Source organism: Podarcis liolepis, assembly GCF_965112155.1.
Source record: "Podarcis liolepis genome assembly, chromosome: 5".
In the NCBI taxonomy this organism is placed as follows: Eukaryota; Metazoa; Chordata; class Lepidosauria; order Squamata; family Lacertidae; genus Podarcis; species Podarcis liolepis.
This window is the reverse complement of record NC_139556.1, coordinates 87,200,277-87,221,672: the sequence shown is the minus strand read 5'-3', so window position 1 is coordinate 87,221,672 and position 21,396 is coordinate 87,200,277. Positions and strand designations below refer to the sequence as shown.

The 21,396-nt window shown below is 39.9% G+C and overlaps 1 protein-coding gene across 25 annotated transcripts in view; it reads left to right on the top strand.

Moving 5' to 3' along the window:
* Nucleotides 1-21,396, top strand: part of MECOM (MDS1 and EVI1 complex locus) — a 464,332-nt gene that overhangs the window by 246,318 nt on the left and 196,618 nt on the right. For 3 of the 25 annotated variants that reach the window (XM_083503871.1, XM_083503865.1, XM_083503860.1), the window contains exon 1: nucleotides 10,908-11,017. The exons of 18 other annotated variants lie outside the window; for them this stretch is intronic. The gene's annotated coding sequence lies outside the window, so the exon portion shown is untranslated. Of the gene's footprint in view, nucleotides 1-10,907; nucleotides 11,018-21,396 lie in introns of those variants that run through there. 4 more of the 25 variants (XM_083503858.1, XM_083503866.1, XM_083503861.1 and 1 more) reach the window with 4 other exon arrangements.

Genomic DNA, 21,396 nt, shown 5'->3' with positions numbered 1-21,396 from the left:
GCATCTAATCGTCAAAACCTATCTACCTGTTTCATGCAAAGAAGTTCCAGTGGCACATGGAATCTCTACATGTGGGCGCTCCCCTATCCATTTCAATGGACGACACAGCTCTGTCAATGTAGGGTTCTGTTCCACATGCTTTGCATACAGAAAGTCTCAGGCTCTGCCTCCAGCTTCTCCAATTAAAGGAGACTTCAGAACTGTAATGAAGGGCTGGGAATGATCTCTCACTAACACTCACTAACACATGTTCATATGGAAGGCCTCTGTGCGTTCATTGGAGTGAGCACACATACAAACATAATGAGCAGGACAAAGGTGAAAAATGCCTTAAAACAAAATGTTAACCCATTAATAAGGGTTAGCTTTTAACTTTGAAGATCCTAGTTGGATTGATGGAGTTGAATCCAGCCTTTTCACTTTTCATAATAACTATTTATTGTACTGTGCACTTTAGCTTTTGGGTTGCACTCACTGAATAAAAGACTAAACTCGTAATTTGTAGCTAGCGGATGAGGTTTTGATTTTGAATTAACTTGACTGTCACCATTTGAAGCATGTCCTCTCTTTGGTATCCAATTCCAGTGCTGAAGTACCAATTTCATATGATTGGGCATTTTGTTGTTGTTTTATTTTTGCAGGATCAGCTTTTCACCTATAAATGGTGCTTTATGTAACCACTATTCTACTATTTAACCAATATATTCAGTTTAGTATCTGCTGTCTTTAAAAGGAAAGTGACAGCATTCATTAATATAGTTTACAGAGTTAAAGCAATGCAATTTAAGCTGCAAGATGATTATGAGGTTACTGCATACCAGACAATGTCAAAATCCAGATGTATGCAGGGAACAAACAAAATGGAACAATGTCTACATCAGATAAATTAGAATGTAAATGACAGCATTTAGATTTAAACTTTTGGGCACAGTTCCTTCAATCTCAATGTTATTAGTTAAGCCCTAAAACTTCCATTGGCTTGGATAACCAGTCTGTAGGGAAAATGAAGCTGTTCCATAAGATTATAGTTTTTATTTTTTTATCAGTTCAAGTGAGCCAAAGCCAAAGATCTTTATAATGAATTCTCTGAAATATGAATGTGGGCAAATAACCCACCCCAAGTTTCACTAAATCTGGGACCCACATCTCTTTCCATTTACACATACGGTATTTAACAGGCACTGCATTCTAATTGGTAAAATGTCAATGTGACTGCATTTTTTCCTGTCCAAATCTGTGCAATTTGAAATGGTTTGGTCCACCACCTTGATTCAACATAGTGTCCAACAGTGTCCAAATGCAGACCAAAACCCACTCCTCAATCTCAGGAACTGTCACACCAAATCTGTTGGTCATATCTTTGTAAGTGTGCAAATCAATGCAATTTGGAATGTTTTCAGCCTGCCATCTTGATTCAAAATGGCATTCATTGGTATCCAAACATAAACCAAAAACTGCTTGTCAGTCTCTGATGTGAACCTGGCAGAGCATAGGAAATTGAGGTTCCTTTGCCACTGATTCTCTCCTGCAGACCTCCGTAAAATTGCTCTGTAAACTAGTTAAACTTTCCAGTTGGGAAGATCAATTTACATGTGACAAGAAAAATCCATGATCTCAACTTCCAGCGACTTTCACGTTAGCTAAAAGCATTATTATTATTATGATTATTATTAATTACCCACCCTTTACCAGCACATCCAAGGACAGGTTACAGCTATTTAAAATTCAGTATTAAAAACAGTTAAAACAAATTACATTCACAGGAATGTGGTGGCTCTTGAAAACAGATATCTCAAATGTCAAGGCCAAAGTAAAGAGATGAATCTTCATCATTCACTGAAAGCTGCATAGTGAAGGTGCCAAACACACCTCAGTGGGGAGGGAATTGGGGATCCCAGTGCAGCACCAGTGGGTGGGAGATTATCTCAGTCTCCCTGTACTGTTTTGCCAATGGAAAAGCAGCTATTATCAGTGGAGAGCAAAAATACAGATTCCCATCCACTGTGGCAACCACGACAAACTTGATCCATCTGAGGCTGCTTTCAAACAAATAAAATATGCTGAAGATAAATGATGTCTACATTACATGTAATTTGGTCCACCCACAAACTATCGATGGCAGAATGATGCAATCAAATCACAAACACTTATTTTTCTTCCATCTTGTTTTGAGCCTACCCTTCTCACTGTGTCCATGGGACGATGAAAGTAGTAACCGCTAGTTGTTGAAATCAAAGCGTATACAGGCAACTCACAACTTACACACACTTAACATCTGTGATTTCAGCTTCACGTGGCTGAACACTGGCTAGTTGAAATCACACAAATTAAATGCGCAGAAGGCCAAGAGTGTAAAAGCTCTTTTTGGGCAGGGTTTTCCCAGCACAGAAAAACTTTTAAACTCTCAGACTTGCTTACCAAGCTCTGGGAGGCTCTTGCGAGTTACCTGTATTACTGACTTACATTCCTGCAAAGCTGCTGTAAATTGGCTGGAAGTCAGTAGCATTGATGTGAAGCAATCTACCACAAAGCACTACTACTGCTGGAAGGTGCACTAAGACACTGCTGTCCTAAATTTAAGAAATATAAGACAAAATATTATTAACTTAATACAAAATGTGTTGCATTTAAAAAAAAAATCACTCTCACAGAACTCTCACCAGCCCTCTTGATCCAAGATTAAGTTCATTTTTTATTGTATCTTATCTAAAAAGTTTTCTCAATAACTCTATGAGATCAAGCTCCATCTCCGGTGAAGCAGACCGATTTAGGTCTGATGGGAATGTTGCCTAGAAAAATGCTATTCATTCTGTTAGTGGGATGCTTGGAGAGATTCTAATCTCCCAGTGCCACAACTGCTCTTCCCTGTTGAAACAGGTTGGGCAACGTCTTCTTGACAAAGAAAACCTGGATACATGCCAAAGCAGCACGGTTATATAATTCCAATTGCTAGATGAATAAGTAGTCAACTACGATGTGCAGACTCATCCTTTAGCAATCCAGTCATGTGAATCGAGGAAAATCAGAGTCAACAAAGTATTGCTTAATTTTAGTATGGGACTTGGGAACTCTGACTGCTTTATAAATGATTAGGAAAGGTAAAAAATGTAGATGGGACTGGTCTGAACTGGAATGGGAACTGAATGGATGCATAAATAAATAATAGCGATGCATGCAAGCCGTCAGTTGCCAAATACAAGTGGTCTCCCAAATCCAGAAAAAAATGGTTGCTGACTTCTGGTTTACCTTTTGGTCTTTATGAAAGCAGCTTTACTTTTTTCAAAGACCCCGTGGTAGCTGCATGAGAACTAGAATTAGCAGTCAATAAAGCTGATAATTAGCATAAATGCTTGGTTCAATACAATAGGACTCTTTCAGCTAATTACCCCCTCCATAAGTGATTACAGCAGGTGACGTACAATGCTGAAGGGATTAATTCAGCTGAGCTTATATATCAGCCAGACAAAAGTGTGTGTGTGTGTGTGTGTGTGTGTGTGTGTGTGTATGTGTATGTATGTGTATGTATGTGTATGTATGTGTGTATTTCATATTCAAATACCAGACATCTCAGAAATTAAAATCAGTGCTAGCCAAAAAGTAACAAATTTTATTTCAAGATACTACATATGATCAGCTGGATAGCTCAGTTGGTTAGAGCATGGTGCTGATAACGCCAAGGTTGCGGGTTTGATCCCTGTATGGGATAGCTGAATATTTCCTGCATTGCAGGGGGTTAGACTAGAGGATCTTCAGGGTCCCTGAGGAGAGAAGAACTTTGTACACTACCTTGAGATCCTTGGAGGAAAGGTAGGATATAAATGTAAGGGGGGGAATAATCTAAATGACTCCATTACTTTTAGAACATTTAATCTGGGTGTTCTCTTACTGTGGAAAATCTGGGAAGTAAAAATAACCATAGTCACTGCTGGTGTGGGAGCTCATTACTGCGTTCAGGTGTGTGTGGTTTGTCCATTCATCACCTCTACTTCCAGTTGCTCTTCACCTGAGAACAACATAGCCATTTTGCTTCCGATGGCCCCCAATACCAAATAAAATATGTCTATTTACATGCTGAAGGCATGCCTGAACTTGGTTTGGAGACACTATTCTTTAAGATGTTTGGGGGTTACCTTGGGTATTGTAATTTATCTAAATACTCTGGACTTCAGATAGAGGAAAACAGAGGTCTTGTCTCTTTCATAATTTCAGTACTACATTGTTGCTGTGTTTTTTTTTGAGTGCCTCAGAGAATGTGTGATTGTGGTGCTAATAGCGACAGCACCCTACAAGTTATTCCTAAGAAAGAAATTGGATATTGTCAACCACCCTCACCAAATCAAATAGCAGATCACTCTAAATATCACTCTTGTGCAATAACTCTGTCTTTCTCTATATCAGGCATAGGCAAACTCCGGCCCTCCAGATGTTTGGGATTACAATTCCCATCATCCCTAGCTAACAGGACCAGTAGTCAGGGATGATGGAAATTGTAGTCCCAAACATCTGGAGGGACAGAGTTTGCCTATGCCTGCTCTATATATTTAAATCCAAATAGAAATTTATATTCCGCCCCCATCCAAATGACATGCCTATTTTTTGAGCATTGTGAAACCTTATAACTAAGGGCTAATATCATTTGCTCTTGAATACTTCTGGTGGTTTTGGGGTTTTTTTTTAGTAAAAAATACCTGCACACATTCCCAGGGCTGAAAAAGGAGTGTAGACTGGAAGAGCAATTGAAGAGAAAGAAAGCACAGCCTGGTTACATTCCAGAGCTTCACCACTGGAGTGGATGGCAAACAGCAGAATAATAACTTAATATCCATGACTGAAGAAACAGAATATGTGGAAGGCTTACATGCCAGTTGCACACACAGAAAATTCAGATCTGAACGACCCATTTGTGATACACAACCCACATCTGGAAGCTGCTCTTATTTGTGTATTTTATTTTGCTCACAATGAATTTGTAGAAACTGGCTTTCTAACTTACATGGTATGTTTGGGGTTTGTTAATTTGCAGAAAATTAAGGAAAGCACATCTATCACACTTTCTGTGCAATATTCCTTTAAAATTCTCCACAGCTCAGAAAGTAGCTGTTCTATCAGCGTCGATCATGTTCCCTTAGGCAAATGTTTAAAAATATGTGTCCAAGGAACAGGCCTTTCAAAATAAATAAAACGTTTGCTTTAAAATGAATTTTTAAAAATAGTCCAAAAATTAGCCATATAGCAATCCTATATAATTCATTATGAGAACATCAATTTCTTTAATTTAGCCATGAGAAATGAACAGAAAAAAATTTAGCATAAGCTTAATGAGTGGAGCAGAAGCTAGTAATAACTTTGAAACTGCCTCTGATATCATGTGGGGAAATAGTTGATAGGCTACCTTATATACCATAGAATTCCCTCTGCTCACCTTGGATTCAACAGTTTTTACCCACTTGAGAGTAAGAGCCTGTGGAAAACACCTCCAAAATCCACTTTACAACACGGCAGAAAGCTTTGCTATAACCATATGTTTTCTCTGTAAATGTATGTGGTGACCTTGGAGCCATCCAAATCCCAGGACACATCTCAGTTGCTCACTCACACTTTTCTGGCGAATCAGGAGTAAAAATCAAAAGGCTCTTTGAGGATTACTGAAAAGGAATTCCACATGTGCGAGTGTGTCTATGCACATACAGGCCATTCCTTCAGAGGAGCAATCTCACCCAAATCAAATGAATACTATCGGAACATGCTTTTAAAAGATTAGAACCCCAAAGATGAAACTGGAAAGGCTTTTGAGTTTTTATTGGGTACAAGGCAATTTATGTGGTCCACCCAACTGCGTTTTTTAAAAGTCACATTTGGACACATTTTAACCTCACAGAATAGAAGTCATTTGGTATAAGCTGTAGATGTTTGCAGCACTGCTGTGCGCTCTCTCTCTCTCTCTCTCTCTCTCTCTCTCTCTCTCTCTCTCTCTTTCTCTCTCTCTCTCTCTCTCTGTGTGTGTGTGTGTGTGTGTGTGTGTGTGTCTGTACACACTCACAAAAATGCCCTCAGTGTCATTCTCCAGTGGAGGAAAGTGATTGATACTCTGCAAAATAGATGCTTACTTTTTATGATGCTGTCCGTTTTGGAAAGATAATAAGCCATTTTTTTCAAGACTGTGTTGCAGCAAGTCTTATGTCCTAGCCTTGATACAGACTACATTCTCTTATGCAAAGGTACAGGCAAGGGTCTCCTTAATACCCTCTTCCAACAGTGATTCAGAGCACTCCCTTCTTATACATCTCAGCTGCTCACTTCCAAAGGGGGATCTATAACCCCATCCCCCAGTGTGAACATCAACAGAGGTTTTGACAGAGCCTTCCTCTTAATATGCACCCCAGCCACTCACTCTAAGACACAGACAAAGGACCTTTTTTTTAACCCCAATCCCCTTAGTATGGCCAGCAACAGTGATCTTCTCAGAATGTTCTGTTATTCATTCAGCTGATTCTATTGTAGAAGCCAAAATGCAGGTAAAATGAGAGTGAGCAGATGTATAATGGAAGAACGATCACATCTTTTGTTGATGTGCACAGGGTAGAAGGAGGGTGGAGAAGAGCTTTTTGCCCAGTTCTCAACTCATCCAGAGTAAGTGGGAGGACTGTTTCTGACACTTTGGCCCATGCTCAATTCAGAACATAGCACCTTCAACTTTATGAAATATTATAGCTGCAAAGGTTGGTGTGTCACTAGAATTAAAAAACTATATATTTTGTACAAATACCAAATGCATTTTGACCATAAATTGATCTTATTCAGTCACAATTACACAAATATATATACACAACCCACCCTCTCAACCTACTCTGCTTTGTATAATCTGCTATATATCTTGGAAAGTTGTTTAGTTGTCCATTTGCTATGCATTTGAACACTGCTTAACATATCATAACAAATTTCCCATAATGATTCCTGAGATCAAGGGACAGGTCTTGGCCTATATTTGGATATAATTAGCCATCATTTCTGAGTAACATGAGGCACAAGGCTTCTACAGAAACAATAATGGTATGAAAGTAATGTCACCTTTGAAACAGACAGAGCTTTACTTTTATATAGATAATTTAATAATGGAGTCTGTGAAACAACTATACTGTACTGGCTTTCAGTTTGTTTCTGGGCACAGTTTGAAGGACCTGATAACCTTTAAAGTGCAAATGGTTCAGAACCAGGATAAGTGAAAGCCCATCTTCTCATATGCAAGCATGCTCACCTATTTAGATAATCTGCAGAGACCCTGTTATGTGTCCCTTTATTTCTGGAAATACACTCCATTTGGAGGACCTTTTCTATGGCTGTCCTTGGCTTGAATATTCCCTCCCAAGGGAGGAAGTTCTCACCACTTGGTCAACGGCTTTCTGCAAATATTAAAATAATCCTTGTTAAGAAGACTTTTGGTTTGTAGAATTGGTTTTTAACACTTCCTAAATTACATGTTCAGCAGCATTCTAAAGTTTTCTTATTCTAACACTTTCACCATGCATGCAATCACTTAATTTGCCTTAATATACCCAGCATTCTGTAATGTTAAGATCATTTTAAAAAATGAATATGGGCTTCATCCAGCCATTTTGGGTTCTGTTCTTTAAAGTACAGTGGATTCTTCCTCACCACTGTGAAAATGGTTGAGAACATTGGCTGCTAATGGCAATTCCACAGTGAAAGGAACACTGGCTAATATTCTCCTTAACCATCTAATGCAGGAAGAAAGTTGAATGTTTTTCTAAAAGCAGCACGTTTCTGCATCTGAAGTAAAATAAACCAGAACTTTGTTTATCAAAGTAATTATTCTCTGGGGAGGGAATGGGAAAGATGGAGGCAATTATGAATGACCTTGATTTGTATAGTCACTGAGAACTTCTGAATCAGTGGCTGACACAGCCATAGCTTCATTTTAAATACAGCTTTTTTGTTTTAACGTTCCAGCCATGACTACATGCTCATGAGGTTTTGAACTGGTGGGGTCGTGGTGGATAGTTCAACGTAGATGTTGACCCAGTGTGCAGCAGCTGTGAAAATGGCAAATTCCATGCTATGGTTCACTAGGGAATGAACTGATTGTAAAACTGTCAATATCGTAATACCATTATGCAAGGGGGAGCGGGTGGCACTGTGGTCTAAACCACTGAGCCTCTTGGGCTTGTTGATCGGAAGGTCGGCAGTTTGTATCCGCACGATGGGGTGAGCTCCCGTTCCTCTATCCCAGCTTCTGCCAACCTAGCAGTTTGTAAGCACACCAGTGCAAGTAGATAAAGACGTACCGCTGTGGTGGGAAGGTAAATGGCATTTCCGTGCGCTCTGGCACTCGTCACGGTGTCCTGTTGCACCAGAAGTGGTTTAGTCCTGCTGGCCACATGACCCAGAAAGCTGTCTGTGGACAAATGCTGGCTCCCTTGGCCTGAAAAGTGAGATGAGCACTGCAACCCCATAGTTGCCTTTGACTGGACGTAACTGTCCAGGGATCCTTTACCTTTAACCATTAAAGAAATCTGTGGTATGATCACACTATATATTTTGTGGACTCTTCTGGCCACCTTGGATCAAAATGGATATTGTAGAACTGGAAAAGGTTCAGAAAATGATCAAGGGATTGGAAAGGTTGAGGAAAGGTTACATAGCATCTGGGGCTTGATAGGAGTGTTTAAAAGAGACATGATAGAAGTGTTTAAAAGTATCCACAGTATAGAGAGGTGGAGAGAGAGTATTTTCTCTTCTCCAATAATACTACAGCCCAGAGTCATCGAATTAAGCTGAATGTTGGAAGATTCAGGACAAAGTAGTTTTTCACACAGTGTGTAGTTAAACTGTGGAATTTGCTCCCATGAGAAGTAGTGGTGGCTACCATCTTGGATGGCTTTAAAAGAGGATTAGACAAATTAATGGTGGATAAGGCTGTGATCTACTTCCATTTGTGGAGGCAGTATGCTTCTGAATGCCAGTTGTGGGACTCACAAGTGAGGGAGTGCTGTTGTGCTCAGGTCCTGCTTTGCGGCTTTAGGGCTTGCCATGGGCTTCTGTTTGGCCAATGTGAGAACAGGATGCTGCACTGTGGGACATTGCCCTTATCCAGAAGGTGGTGCTTATGTTCTTATGGCTAGGAAAAAGAACATCATTTTTGTAAAGGTTTTTGCTGGGGATTCCTACATGACAGCTTTTGCAAGAACTTGGATGAGTTAATTCAGTGTACCTGATTGTCACAAGTTGCATGCAATGGCTGTATGGTACCAATCCTTATGCCATTCCCCACTTGCCCATATACAAACCGAGAGAATTGCAGAGTTGGCACATGATAAAAATTTGTGCAACTCTGTAAAAGGATGGAGTTACTCGTGCTGGACAACTACATTTCTGCTTGCCTGCATTTATCTTCCTCTTGTGCAGTACTGGGGGTTCCACCGACCTTCCTGAGTGGATGGGGGGGCTCAGGGGGAGGAGAGTGAGGGGATCATTCCATTGGGCAAGCAGAAATGTAGTTGCATCAGTGGGAGACATTGTGCTGGTTTCTGCTAGTGAAACAGGTTAGTTGAATCTGGCCCTAAAGCCAAAATAACACACTTAGGATAACCATGTTGCACAACGTGAACGGCAGTGTCAGGATGAAGGGATTTCCCGTTTGAATGTTCCTCTTCATAAGATAATGAAAAACAGAAATTAGTCACATTTAGAAAAAGCTAAATACTTTAGGATGAGGCCTAGATTACAATTCATTTCCCTACTGTGCTACTTTTTTGTGTACATGGTTTGGTTTTATTTGTTTTTCATTTGTATTACTTACATTGTTGTAACTCACCCTGGAATCATAGGATGAAGGGCTAATAATAATAATAATAATAATAATAATAAAATGCATGTAACATTACCCTGAAGTCACTTTTTAAACAGTAGAATTTGCTACCAGAGAAGCAGTTGGGATTGGTGAAGCAGCAGGAAGAGTGTGTGCTGAACCCTCTCTTCTTCCATTTTCTTGCACTAAATCACCTCTCCAAAAATAGCTTCTCACTAAAATATGTATCAGAGCAATGTAACATCCAGAAGTGTGGAGAATTTTATACAGAGCAAATCAGTTAGATATCCTATTCTGCCACCAGCAGTTTGAATCTGTACAATCCCAGTAGGGCTGTATCACATAATCATTCTAAATATTCAAAACTAGCATGAAAACTAGCACAATATTATCTTACTTTGGGTTGAAACACTACTGAACATGAAGTAGAAGGAAATATGTTTGGGAACTGACATAGGCATTGCGGTACAGTAGGTGGATTGATTTACTTGTGCAAACTGAAAAATAGTTCTTAATAATGCTGGCATCCGGGTTCTCAAGTTTGATAAGCACATGCTGAAAAGTCTGTTTGTTTCATTCTATATTATAGGGCTCTAGCAATAAGCACAAATATTAGAAAGTCAATCCTGTTTCAAAACTAGGGCTTGCCAACACTTTCCATTAAACTAGAATCTCCAAACATAGTATCCAGTCAGGCTTATAAGCTGCCTTAAAGTGTGGATCAAGCCACTTGCCCAATGTTGTCCATGCCGACTGGCAGCAGCTCTCCATTTTCTCAAGCAGAGTTCTTTTCAAGTCCTGTTACTTGACAGCTTTCTTTTTAAGTGGGAGATGACAGGGATCGAGCCTCAGACCATGAGCTTGCTAACGTGTGCTCTCTCTCTCACTGCGCTGCTTCTTTCTCGGCTTTGATTTAGCAGTGAGAACCGCAAAGGTAACAAAATCCAGAGAGACCTGCATAAAATACATTCACCAGTGGGTGACGTGCATTCCTTTAGAATGCTGGCATTGCCAGGAGAAGGTTGCTCTTCCTTAGGTGCAAACTCCTCCTCTTACTGTCCTCGAGTTCCACCTACAACCCAGGCCAGCGTGTTCTGAAAGCAGCTCACCCTCTTAACTTTTACTGGAATAGCTCAGAGGACAAACTGCAGGAACCCTCTTCACTAACCTCTGCTTCACCCCTTTTAAGCTGTGAGTTTGAAGTTGTTTTGTGTTATGTTTTTTTCAAAACTGTCTTTTCAGCGTTATCATTTTTAAAAAGCTTGTTTAACTTTTATGTATGCACTTGGCAATGAGTTACTATAAAGCAAATAAAACGATGTCCCAGCTGCCTGGAAGGAGTGATACGGCAGATAGCATTCACACCCTCATCTTTGTATTCCATTCCTTCAAGGATATCAGTAAGTAAACAGTACCGAGACGCTAATATGTTTAATAAAGAAACAATTTCTTGGGTCTCATGTTGTAACTGTGAGAAAGGTAACTCTTTCTTCCTATTTTTTGTTCAGGTGCTTTTCACTGATATTGTCCATTTGGTATCGGTCTGGATGACCGCCAGAGTCAGGAGTGTTCTGAAAACTTAAAACCGTCTCTATGGGTGTCTGTAACCAAGGGAGTTCAAAAGGTAGTAGTGAGTTAGGCTGGTTTCACCTGGGGGAGGGGGCTGGCTTCAAGTACAGGCACCCTAAAGAATGAAGTGTTTAGTGATGTATTAAAATTAAATCTCTTTGAAGTGTTTCTACTCCAAAGATGCTATCTGCTAGGGTACTCTCCTGAGACACGGGCATGAACTGGAGTTGTATCTGATGTGCTCTTGCACAGCTCCTGTTCATTTCAGTGAACTGTGTGGAGGAGCTCTTCTTGGCTGAATATACCCTTGGAGCAGTGGGCCTCTGTAGGGAAGCGTGGCTTGTTTTTAACACAGAAGCAAGTTCTTTCCTGACTCCGCCCAGGACATGTATTGGTGGGTCCAGAAGCGCAGGACCAATGTCCCCTTTTAATCATGCAGCATTGAGCAGCTGCAGCCATTACTCCGAGTGCAGCATCCTCTTTTTGCTCTGCTGGGGATAATGTCTAAAGCTCAGTCAAGTTTGCAAAGCTTTTAATATGTGACCTTCTCTCCTGATACAACAGCAAGACCAGGACAATCAGAAAAAAAGAAATCCTCCAACTGCCCCTTAAAGCCTTTTGGGGTCCACATTGACCTTCGCCTTGCTTTTTGATACAGTCTTTTTGGAAATTCTCTTGTGCATGCCCTGTTGAAATGAGCAGTAGCGGTATAACTACAAGGGTTGGGCTAGATGATCATTAATATTTGGCATAGAGTATAGTTGTTAAGGCAGTGATCCACTGCTGCCTCTGAGCAGATGTCCGAGACAAAAAGAAGTGCAGACAGATCCAAAAGGCACGTTTAAATCACACAACTTCCCTCAAAGTATTCTGGGAATTGTAGTTTCCCTTCACAGGGCTATAATTCCTAGAACCTTTAACAAGCTACAGTTCACAGGATTGTTTGGAGGAAACCATGTGCTTTTAATGTGCATTGGGTGTCCTTTAAATGTATGGTGTGGATCTGCCTTAAGTCACCATCTCTCCTAGAAAAAAGGTTATGGGGCAATATGTGCTTTCTGTTGAATGAGAAAGAGAGTGGGGTGGCCATCTTGTATATCCCCCCCCCCCAGTACTGAGGAAAGTTCCCTATTGGTATGACCCCTGGCAGTTAGGTGCAGTCAAAGGCAATTATGGGGTGTGCCACTCATCTCGCTTCAGGCTAAGGGAGCCTGTGTTTGTCCACAGACACCTTTGCATTACTGTATCTTGGACCAATGAGCTTACACAAATGCCCCCAATATAAGAATGTGATGAATGTGAAGCGTTATGTACACAGCACATGTTGTGGCTGTATGATCCTAGCTGTGGTGAAAGAAACCGTAGGGTCTGCAGTCACAAAGTGCAAACTGTTAGAGAAGTAGGAAGAATGGGAGGGGCAGGAGAACAAGTGAGAAGTAACAATGCCTCATCTAGAATGGTCCAACTCATTGAAAAGATGGTTTGACTATATATGTACTTTAATAACCTACTTGCTTACTTAAATTTTTAATATTTAATATTTGTTTGTGTAAGGTTGACATCTTGCGGCAGCTCATTACCACTGTTTTTAAAATTTATTATTTTAGTGATTATTTTTATAATTATGATGAATATCCATCTTGCATTTGTAAGGAACAGGATTGTTTTTTTAAAAAAGAAACTTCCTTCTACTGAGTCAGAGAAACATTTGATTTAGCCAAGTCCCATCTCTCAGAAGAGTCTCAAGCAGAGGACTTTCCCAGCCATGTGTCTTGACATAAGAACACAGGAAGGATTTCACTGATCGAACTACTTCTTCCTTGCTATGTGTATGATTTGGTTCTGTGGATTTACTGCTCAGTTTCATTACACTAATGCAGTTCAGAGAGAGAAAAAGTCCCCAATGTCTTAACACCTGGATTATTTTTAAGTTTTAAAGTATGTCTCTACATAGTCTAAGGATCCCAAGCCTATTTTCTCAGATGGTATAATAAGCATGCAAGGACTTATCTCCTAATCAATGTAGCATCTGAAAAGAGCTTTTTTTCTCTGTGTGTTGAAAAATACCATGAACATTTTTTTCATAGCTTTCATGTTATGTGATTTGTTTAATGTTCTCTTGCCTTTGGCAAGTCTTAGAAAATTATTTTCCCTTTAAAAGGCCGTCACCTCTTAGATGGTGCAAGGGAGTTGTTATATTCCTCTGTTATTTTTTTCTATATATTTACTTATCAATTCTATTCTCTGAATAGTTGTTGAAAGAACAAAAGTTTGTAAATTATACAACACCAAACAGTGAATCCAGTCCATGGCAGCAAGCCCAGACACTGTCAGATGTTTTTTCCTTTTTCTGGCTGGTTCTTGACAATTATTACGGATTACAGAAGTGTTAACATTTCTGTATTTAAACATTTTTGGTTGTTGTTTCTGTTAAGCATAGTCTGTACTCTATTCTACAGCAAGTAGCCTTTTGTTAAACAGAAGGGTTGGCATTAAATTACTATATTTCTGATAGAGATTGGGAGTCAAAAGACCCAGGTTTCACTGTCTGTTCCTGAGCCCTATGTTAATTGTACACCATAATGTTTTTTATTCCCCCATGTAGCTATCAAATCCAAATGTTTTTCATTCATTTTATATATTAATTTTCCAAATTTCTTATGCAAAAATGAAATTAGGCATTTACTTATGCTTAAGGGAAAATAGTGACAAAGTATATCTTGTTCTTTCTACAATATCATGCTTGTTTTAGTAGATTCCCACCCAATCTAATGATTCATTGGTTTGGGTAAAGAGCTGCTTAGTGTTCCCTAAAATGGAGTGATCTCTTATGCGGAAGTTACTACCATTCTGCTTGAGAGCACACTCAATTATCTTGACTTGCCGATTTTTGCCTCTGGTACCTACTTCCTTCTGAGGCTTCTACAAGGTCTCAGTACTCCAATATTTAATTCAAAAAGTTGCTATCTAGCAAAGGAATATAGAATATCTTGCAAAGGAATATAGAATATATTGTTCTGATAAGGGCGTTCTAGCTAACTCTTTCTATCAATGACTGAGATCCTGGAATGCTGAACAGTAACTGCAGCAGCTAACAGGATGTAAATTACAGGTCCAGAAGCTGAGTATTCAGTGTCCAGAAGTTTCTTAAAGATTCAGTTTGGAATGGAGATGGCAGACTAGAGAGCAATCCTGGTGAGGGGTTGGGGGTGCAGAGCACTGGACTCATCACTCTATCTGCAGCCCTGGAAGGGGTGTGCCTCCCTTTTTTTGCTGAACTAGCTGCAGGCTGTAGCAGAGAGCCCCTCACCAGAAAATGGTGACTAGCTCTGCTCTTCCCCTGCCCCAGTGGAGGCTTCAATGGCAGTGATGCCCAACTGAAGGACTCCTCTGTTTAATACCTATTCTCTCTAGCAGCACTGAGAAGGAGTTAAGATTGCAGCCTTAGTCTCTGTTGCAGTTATCAGGCTAAATATGAGATCCTGGGATAAAGAAGGAATCAATAACTGATTCCCATGTTTTGAAAACATGAAACCCACCTATTAACCAGGTCTGTCTCAAGCCTAAGAGAAACATAAAACCTCCTGCTTAGGTAGAACTCGAATGCAAAGAGAAACATGGTAGTCTTTGTATTAGCAAAGCCAGAGATTAGTTTTTCATGATGCACTTTATGTGGAACTGTTTTTGAAGTCGGTCTGGTAAGTTTAGCTGGTGCAGAATGTTGCTGACAGCAACACAGCTGCACTGACTGCCTTTATATTTCTGTGACCAATTCAAAATTCTGGTTTAATATGGATCCGGGCAGCAATATCAGATGGAGCATCTCAGTGTGCCTCTTCCAAGAGACGTCTACATGGGAGAGGTCCTTTTATTGGTTGTATTTCTCTCAAACCCCCCACTCCAAAAAAACCCAAAACAAACAAACAACTATGGAATTTTCTCCTCAAGTTAAATAGTAAACAAAGGCAGCCATGAGGGTCCATAAGAAAAAAACCTGCAAAATCAATACTTTATTAAAAATTGAGCAATGCTTCCAGTTCTTCAGTGTATATAAATTAAGGTATAATTTGTAACTTGGTGCTCATGTTTAGTCTGAATTTTAAAAGAACTGAAATGAGGCAGATTGTCTTCCATGCATATTGGAAAGATTGAAACAAAAGCAAATGTTTCATATCGGGAATACCTCTAATCATGTTCTCTTGGGACTGGTTTATATGTGCACATCTGAAGCAGTGAAGTCTTCCTTCGCATGTTGACTATCCCCCCTCAGTCTCATCTGAAAAGGCACTTCTAAAAAAATTAACCCTGCTACACAAAATTGCCAGTACAGTGGTACCTCGGGTTAAGAACTTAATTCGTTCTGGAGGTCTGTTCTTAACCTGAAACTGTTCTTAACCTGAGGTACCACTTTAGCTAATGGGGCCTCCTGCTGCTGCTGCTGCTGCGCCGCTGCCATGCAATTTCTGTTCTCATCCTGAAGCAAAGTTCTTAACCCGAGGTACTATTTCTGGGTTAGCGGAGTCTGTAACCTGAAGCGTCTGTAACTTGAAGCATCTGTAACCCGAGGTACCACTGTATTACCACATCGAAATGAAGTCCCACAAACAGTAATCTAAAGGAAGTAGCCTTTGTGTTACACTTTGCTAGGCTCAATAGAGACTGGATGACATGTTTCTAACTTCAAAAGTTCAATAATGAGCTTGTTCTAGAACCTTTTGAAAGGTTGTAGTCTTTGTATGTGTTTGCCAAGCTTTCCCTTCATTGTTCCACAGTGCTAAATCCATAAATCATTTGCCTGACAAATATTCATGGTTTCTTGAGGCAAAGCTGGAGCATTAACTGGCATAACCTATTGAAATATTCCTTCGCCAAATCTTGATAAACTAAAACAACTCTCTAGTAAGTATTGCTGTTTCTCCTCCTGCCTCCTTCATTATTTTGGCGCAAGGGCGCTAGCTTTATGAAGAGCTTTGTTGCACCCTATGATGATGTCTTGCCATTCTATATGGGAGAGTTTTGGTACTGAAAACTGAAGAGGTCTGTAAGGAAGGGAAAGAGGTGGCAACTAAAAACATCTTCTGTCACTTGCAAATCAGCTTAAGCAGGTTGTCAGAACTTACTTTTTAGTTTTGATGTACATAGATTGTAAAAGGATGTTGCCCACCAAAATACTAGGATGACAAGAACAGTACCAGGTAGACATGCCTTTAATGGAAGAAGTGGGGTGCAAAAGCACTAATCTAATGAAAACAAGCTTTTGTGAGAGTACAGCTATGAAACAATGCAACTGTATGGAGAACAGTTATGATTATTTGTATATTGAGCTTTTTTTTTAAGGATTAGGTGAGGTAGTGGTCCATACTGTCAGTTATTGGTTTAATACAATATAAGACGAAGCAGTCAAATTTAACTTCAGTTTCACTAAAAACAAATTAAAATTTTATAATTTGAGAACATGTTTTTGAATACTTTTCAACACTCCCAATCCCCAGAATTTAAATCCAAAACTTCTATTATATTGTGTTTCAACTGTGATCCTAGTTGACAGGTGAAATAGTAGTTTTGATTAAAATGCTTTCCACCAGTAATGATAGAGTGGGGAAATGACCCATTTTGTGATTATTACCAAGAATAGAGACCAAATTTGCAATCAACTGTTGAGATCATCTTTGTATTATCTCCATTCTCACTTGCTGCCTTTGACCAGGCTTATAATAGTCACCACATGAAGAATACCAATGGCTTTAATATACTATTTATCAAGAAATTCTTGAAACTCTGCAGATCTACTTCACAGAGAAACTTCTTGTATCCTTGTATTTGTTTCATGATAAGAAGGCATCATGGTGTTTTTAGAAACCTAAGTTTTAGAATTCCTTCTACTTAATCAGGAATGTTTGGATGCTTATAGTGTAATGTTTCAGGGGAATTGCTTTTGTACCATGTATTCTGAAAGTCAGCAGAAAAATATTGCTCTTGGCTACTGTCCTGATTAAACCAGACATTTTAATGTGTATTATGATAGGTTATTTGATGGATAGTCACCTGTACCCTGTGATCTACTGAAACTTTGCCATTTGGGTTGAGCCTTAGTTGCTCAGTGTCATAATTTCCCATCTTTTCCTTGATTAATATTTCCTTTTGTGATCTGAAGGGGAAATGTCTGGAGGTTTCTTTCTCCTTACAGCAATCACTTAGGGTAAAGAGGGGATGATCTGTTGTGCATTTTCCCCTCTTTAAAATGGAGAGATGCATTTCGTAGAAAAAATATAGTACACAGTAAGTTGTATAAAACACTTCCTGGAGTTGGCAAGAAAGAGCAATTAGACGATGAATTTGCTTATAATGATTTTATATGAAAAATCATTGGGCTTTTCATATACTGCTGACTGAATTTCCATATTAGATGTCATGTGTTTTAAATGCAACTTTTCCATATGCAGTAGTCATCAGGATTGATGATTGATTCACATATGTATGTATAGTAGCTATTCAGTGACTCATGGCTGAATTATATCCATTGGAAAACACTGTATTTGAGATGACAGGAAAGCTCTGCCTGTAGTGATGTGTAATAACTGTTTGACACATGCAAATCCAGAGAGTGGTCTGAAGGCACATGATACAGTCCAGCTGCTGAAACTAAGCAGATCTGGGTCTGGTCATTGTGCTGATCATAGCTTTCATATAGTTCTCAGGCCGTCTAATCAGAGCTCCAAGGAGGAAGAGGGGTGCTTTCTTTTTATCTCTCTCTCATCACTTCCTGTTGCAGCCATCAACTGATGAATATACAGCATGCCTATTTGAGGCAATTAATTGCTTTTATTAACCCTTGCAAGTGCAAACATAATTGATAATAATTCTCTCATTTACAGTGGTACCTCGGGTTACAAACGCTTCGGGTTACAAACACTTCAGGCTGCAGACTCCGCTAACCCGGAAGTAGTACCTCGGGTTCAGAACTTTACCTCAGGATGAGAACAGAAATCGTGTGCTGACAACGCGGCGGCAGCAGCAGCAGGAGGCCCCATTAGCTAAAGTGGTACCTCAGGTTAAGAACAGCTTCAGGTTAAGAACGGACCTCCGGAACGAATTAAGTTCTTAAGCAGAGGTACCACTGTATTTATTTTTCAGAATCAGCGACCTTTACATTTATAGTAAGATTAAGTTCCACTAAGGTGGAACAGAATTAACCTGCTTACAGTCCCCAATGAGTCTAAGCAGACAGAGCTGGGATGTGAATCCAATTCTTTCGGAACTAACCACTCTGATATTTGAATTACACAGTCAGAGATTAAAAGCAGTTTCTGCATGGGGGCATCTACAGATGTCTTCTGCATTGACAATTGTGAAATAGGTGTCAGACCTCTTCATGTGTTACTTGCATGAAGTACCAGTGCTGAGTGGCAGCACATACAACCTATCTTCAAGGTCATATGACTCCTCCTGGCCCCTCACATGTGTAGGGTTAATGTCTGAAGAGGAAGCCTTTTTTTTTCTTCCCCATGTAGGCTCATCATGTGATTTTGAACCCTGGAAGACTCGGTTACTAGAGTCCTGCTGAGCATACGAGATAGAAAAGGTCACCCACTTCACAGGGATAGCTTCAAAATTTATTCCTCAACACATGAGGCTGGAGCCATGTGACCTCAGGAGTAGAACTAAACAAAGATCCCCATGGCCCTTTGCATCTGTGTTTATGAGTAATGTGTGAAGCCACCCTACATAAGATGTTCATTCACATGTAATTCCTCCAGTGTTTTATTGTTTTTCAAATTACCTCAGTAGGTCATTGCAACAGGTGAGGTGAGTCTCCTTAATCCTTTTATTTCTCGTAGTTTCCGCACTAAAAGCCACCCTGCCCACTATTTTCTTATACCTGTATATTCCACCATCCCATCAATAGGGGTACCAGGGGGTAATCTTTAGCAGGAAGTTTGACAGAAGTGAAAGATTAAGAAGGCTCTCTTCCTCTCTCTTTGCCCATCCCAGTATTCCACAGCACCTGCGGCCCTTCTGGCTGCATTTGTAGATAAAGGAAGAGGTAGTAAGGGAGTGGACTCTATCTGCAAATGTGCTGCATCCAGTTTGACCCTGAGGTATCTGGTAAGCACAATTTCTTGTTTTACGTGAGTAGCTTGTGTTTAGGCATCTTGATAGCTGCCTTTGCCCCCCCCCCCCCGTGTGTATTTATTTTTTCAAATAAGAAATGAAGAGAATCAAAGTCCCTAAAACTCTCTCCCGCTTCATTGAGATTAAATGCACTTAAATACCATAAAAATAAATGTTAGTGGTCATCCTAACACCTCAATAAACATCAAAGAATATTTACTGAGTCTTAAGTAGACCATTTTAGGAATGTTAGCATGTATACTCTAGAAAAGGGAAGCAAGCCATTAAGAAATGAGCCAGTCTAGATTGGCCCCCACTTTAGCCTACCAGATAAGCTTTTTCCATCACCAAATTGTATCACAATCGTGTCTGTTAAGTGATTCTTATAAGCAAAAGGCTCTGGTTTCTAGCCCTGTGAACACATAAAGCAGTGATGAGGGCTGTTCTTTACACAAAAGGAAGCTTGTCATGGAAAGGAGTAAAATCAGGTCCCTCTGCCACCTTACCTCGTTGTGGTTCACTGCCCTCCCTGCCCCATTCCAGCTCCACTACAGGGAATGAGTCAGGCAGAGAGAAACAGCAGAAAGCAATAGAACACAGAAAGGTAATGAAGGGTGGGGAGGTTCACTCTTGTTCTCTGTGCAGTCCTTTTTGAATCAGTAGTAAATCTGCTCACCCCATATATGTGAATGAGCAAACGTGTTTAACATGTACGTGGTTGCATCTCATGTCTGACTAGGGCCACAGCTTTTTGAAAGAGCATGCAACCACTGAGCAACAGAGAAAGAATCTTCTGTTTGAAAGGTGTTGTCACTGTACTAGCAGATATGTGTCTGGCTTAACACTTCCTTGCCACACCTTGTTAGAAGAGATTGTATCTTCAGTCGTCAGGCAATCTGAAAGCAAAGGGTACACAGGAAGATTTGTGCCTGTCTCTTCATAGTTCTATTCATCATTGTGGTTTTTTTAAAAGTTCTTCAGAATTGAATGCGTTGCATCATTATTTTTAAAAAGGAAGAAAAAAGAAATCTTGTGACACTTGACTTGAAGCAAGAACAAAGACTCCATAAAAAATTATCAGGTGGAACACTGAAAAGATAAGGCATGAATCCTTCTGTGTACTTATTGCTATACAGTTGTCTGATGATTGAAAGGATGACCTCTTCTAGCAAGGTGTGGTAAGGAAGTATGAAGCAAAACCCTTTTTTGCTGGCACAATGCCATCAGTTTCTAGACGGAAGGATAAATTCTCCCATTGCTCAATACAGGAGATTCAGTTTAATGTCTGGAACAGCCTGCGAAATTTGTAGTTTATCAAGGAGAACACAACCCACCAGCCACGTATGGTAGCCCACTAGGAGCTTGATAAACCCCTCCTATTTGCTGCCTGCCTGGCACTGTAAAAACTGTTGTTCACTGCATTCATTTTGTGGGTTATAAGTTGTGCAGACCCGATACAAGGCCATACAGCACACAGGAGGGGAGAGTGCTCCTGTGTTAATGTTCTGCTTGCCGGTTTCCCATTGACATCTGGTTGGCCACTAGGAGAACAGAATGCTAGACTAGATGGGGCATTGGCCTGATCAAGCAAGTTATTCTTAGGTTCTTAATATTTAAAGTGACAATATATTTCAAATGCTTGACATTCCCTTCTGCTTTTTCTAGAACTGCTTCCCATGTATCATCATCATCAATGGTAGTAGTAGCAGCAAATTTAATACATACCCTTTACCAGCAGGTTCCAGGGCAGGTTATAACACTTTACAATTCAGTATTAAAAACAGTTACAGCAAATTAAAGTCACAGTAATAGAGTGGGTCCTGAAAAACATCCCAGATGTCAAAGGCTAGATAAAAGAAGAGTGTCTTTGGCATTCCCTAAAAGCTGTA